General features: G+C 42.7%; 1 pseudogene; it reads left to right on the top strand.

Moving 5' to 3' along the window:
* Positions 1–2,932: 2,932 nt before the first annotated feature.
* On the top strand, positions 2,933–3,968 carry LOC102838051 (annotated as a pseudogene).
* The last annotated feature ends 211 nt before the right edge of the window (positions 3,969–4,179 follow it).

The following is a 4,179-nucleotide window of genomic DNA, read 5'->3' as shown; positions in this document are numbered from 1 at the left end:
ATCAAGACAATAATTTTAACCATAGGAACCCAGGATAATTGGGAATTTAGCAAATGCTGTAATTTGGCCATAAACAGTATACTTTTTATTGTAAAATATTTGGCAAAAAATTATAATACATTTGAAAATCTATAAGAAAATCTATACTGTACATGTGTTGGAAGAAGTACAGCCAGAATGCTCCTTAGAAGCCAGATGGCTTCTCATACTTTGGACATATTATCAAGAGAGACCAGTCCCTGAAAGGACATCATGCTTGGTAAAGTGGAGGGTGAGTGTAAAAGAGGAAGCCCCCAATGAGAGGAACTGGCACAATGGCAGCAGCAGTGGGCTGAAGTATAAAAATGATTGTGAGGCTGGCATAGGATGGGCACTGTTTCGTTGTGTTGTGCATAGGGTCACTATGAGTCGGAAGTGACTCGATGACACCTAACAACAATGGACACTAATGGGGCACTGTAGGGTAGGCACAGGATCACAAGGTCAGTTTGAAACCCCAAGGTCGGCAGTTCAAACTCACCTGTCACTCCTTGAAAACCCTATACTGAGTTGTTGTGGGTTGGAGCCGACTCAACAGCACTTAACAACAACAACAATAAGCCCACTGAGTCCTGGTGTGGCGCTGTGGGATAAGCACTGAACTGGTAACTCTACAGGGTTGCTATGAATTAGAACCATCTCAATGACACTAAATAACAATAGTCTCTATGGAGTCCTGGCATGGGCCCTGTAAGATAAGAACAGGACTGCTAACTACAAGGTCGGCAGTTAGAACCTATCAGCCGCTCCTTGAAAACCCTATATGGGTTGCTATGAGTTGGAACCAACTTGATGGCACTAAACAACCACAACTATAGTCTTTATATTCCTTATTACCTTAGACTGTCTCTCAAGAAGACAACTGGGAAGTATTTGAAAAATTCTGGTGCCCAGACCCCACTGTAAAACAATTAAATCAGACTCTCTGAGGTGCAAACCAAGCATCCAGACTCTTCAAGTTCTCCAGGTGATTCCAATGGGCTCTAAAGGAATGGCAATAAATTCTACCAAAGCTTTACCTTCATTGCACTAACTTCTTAAAACCAAGAATTCATTCATTGCTTTTTGACTCCATGGACTTCTAACTTTTCCTTCAGGAATGTGAAGATCTCTTCTGCCTTATTTACTACAAAAAGTTCCACACCTCTTCAGAGGTTCTGTTTCTTGCAACTCTACTTCTCGAACAAATCTCTTGGTTTGTTAGGGTATTTTCTGTATTCTGTTTATAAAGAGGAAGAGCTAACTCAGAAAACTGTAGGAAAAAAACACGTGGCCTACTATTGTCAGTTTGTCGTACTGCGGTGGCTTGCATGGTGCTGTGATTCTGGAAGCTATGCCACTGGTGTTTTAAATACCACAAGGGTCACTCCTGGTGGACACGTTTCAGCTGAGCTTCCAGACTATGACAGTCTAGGCAGGAGAGGCAGGTCACTTCTGACAGGGTAGTCACAGAAAACCTTATGAACAGCAGTGGAGCACTGAGACAGTGCTGGAAGATGAGCCTCTCAGGTTAGAAGACACTTAAAACATCGCTGGGGAAGAGCTGCCTCCTCAAAGTAAACTTGACCTTCATGGTGTGGATGGAACAGCAATTACAACAATGCACCCTATAAAACAAATATAGGAATAAACTGGATGCAGTCAAACCCAAGGCAGGAAGCAAAAGGGTAGAAAAGGATATACCATGAAAATAGTTATTGTTAGGTAGAAAATAGTTATTGTTAGGTAGTAGCCATAAGAAACCTGCAGTGTCTACTCTAACGTCAGATAAAATGGACTTTAAAACAAAAATTATTACTAGTAATAAAGGAACACTTCCAATGATAAAAGGATGAAGCCATGAAGAAGATATAGTAATTATAAACACATGTAACAGAGCCCCAACCAACATACATGAAGTAAAAACTGACAGAATTGAAGAAAGTTGAACAACAATTGTTAAGTGCCAGCGAGTCAATTCCGACTCCTCACAGTGACTCACAGTGACCTTGCGTAGGGTTTCTGAGGAGCAGCTGGTGAGTTTGAACCGCCGACTCTGCGATCCAGTACTTATCCTACAGTGCCACAAGGTGGTTGTTGTTAAATGCCATCAAGTCAATTATGACTCATCACTGGCTGGCTGCTGTGGGCCGTGGAGTCAGTTCCGACTCATAGTGACCCTGTACTGGGTTTCCAAGGCTGTGAATCTTTACGGGAGCAGAACGCCTCATCTTTCTTCCGCGGAACAGCTGGTAGTTTCGAACTGCTGACCTTGTGGTTTGCAGCCCAGTTCGTAACCACTACGCTACCAGAGCTCCTAGCAACCCTGTATAGGGCTTCTGAGGAGTGGCTAGTGAGTCTGAACCTCCGACTTTGCGATTCAAACTGACTTTGTAGTCCAGCACATTAACCCACAATGCCAAAACCAAACCCACTGACATATAACCAATTCTGACTCTAGTGACCCTGTCTAATAGGGTTTCTGAGTCTAAAGGTACAGAAAGCCTCTTTCCCCAAAAAGTGGTTGGTAGGTTTTGAACTGCTGACCTTGTGGTTAGCAGTCCAGTACCTATCCTACAGTGCCAATAGCAATAGGAAACTTCAATACCCTATTTTCAATAATGGATAGAACCAGGCAGAAGATTGGCAAGGAAACAGAAGACTAGAACAACACTATAAACCAGCTATACCTACCAGACATCTCTATATAGATCTACCCAAGCTCTGGTAGCATAGTGGTTATGAATAGGGCCGCGAACAGCAGGGTCAGCGGTTCGAAACTACCAACTGTTTCGCGGGAGAAAGATGAGGCTTTCTGTTCTCGTAAAGATTTACGGCCTCGGAAACCCTGCACAGGGTAGCTATGAGTTGGAATGGACTCCACGGCACATAACAACAACAACAACACATGGCAATGAGAGTGAGGGTGACACAGGGCAGGAAAGGTTAGCATTCTGTTGTCCATAGGGTCTCTACAAATTCGAACGAACTCCGTGGCATCTAGCAACAACTGCAGAATATGTGTTCCTCTTAATTGTACTGGAAATGGTCTCAAGGAAAAAGTGTATGTCAGGCCATAAAACAGGTGTCAGGAAATTTTAAAGAACTGAAAACATGCAGAGTCTATTGTCTGAACACAATAACATGGAACTGTTGTTGTTGTTAAGTGCCGTTGTGTCGGTTCCGACCCATAGTGACCCTGTACAGGGTTTCCGAGGGTGTAAATCTTTACGGGAGTAGAAAGCCTCATCTTTCTCCGGCGGAGTGGCTGGTAGTTTCAAACCGCTGACCTTAAGGTTCGCAGCCCGATTCGTAACCAAAAATGGAACTAGAAATCAATAATATAAATAACTTTTGGAAATTCACAACTATATGGAAATTAATCTACCTACTCAGGAATAATCCAAACATCAAAGAAGAAACCAGAAAGGAAAATTATAAAATACTTTGAGATGAATGAAAATGAACAACACATCAAAACGAAAATCATGGGATGCAGTTAAAGTACTTTGAGAGATTTTACATCTGCAAATGCTTACATTAAGAAAGAAGAAATAGGTTACGGCCAAACTTGTGTGCGGTGGAGGTATCGGCAGCGGCTACAGCAAAAGAATTGGGCACGATGTCTCTCTCACACCATTTCTCTAGCACAGCCTACCAAGAGGCCAGAAGGAAGAACTGACACTGAGTCTGAATCTGTGAATTAATGCATGGAAGGCGTTTGTAAACTGTATGAAGAACGTCTGAAGAGAATGAATCTCAACAGTCCCTCATTCACATATGGTATCAGTCAGTTGTTTGATTTTACTGATGATCTAGCAGACCTCGGCTGTCTTCTTTACTGAGCTGGTACCCAGACATACCAACCTTACAACCAAGATTGGGTTAAGGAGATCTACGTGCTCCTTTGTTGGCAGGCTCAACTGGCTGAGTTAAGTTGGAAGAATTAGGGGGTTGGGGGTGGGCTTGGAACACAGCTGTGTACAGTGTGTTGTAGTGGGAGTTTTGTATTCTAGCAGTCCTGTTTCCATTTTGTTACACTCTAGCCAGGAGTGAATGTATTAGACGACATATGAGGATTTTGTTCAATCTGAAATCCCCATTGCTCTCCACTTCCCCCACGTTTTTTTCCTACTTAAGCATTTTTATGATGACATAGAA

The sequence above is a fragment of the Chrysochloris asiatica genome, unplaced genomic scaffold (genome assembly GCF_000296735.1).
Source record: "Chrysochloris asiatica unplaced genomic scaffold, ChrAsi1.0 scaffold00034, whole genome shotgun sequence".
In the NCBI taxonomy this organism is placed as follows: Eukaryota; Metazoa; Chordata; class Mammalia; order Afrosoricida; family Chrysochloridae; genus Chrysochloris; species Chrysochloris asiatica.
The sequence above is the reverse complement of the archived record's forward strand: the minus strand, read 5'-3'. Positions and strand labels throughout refer to the sequence as shown.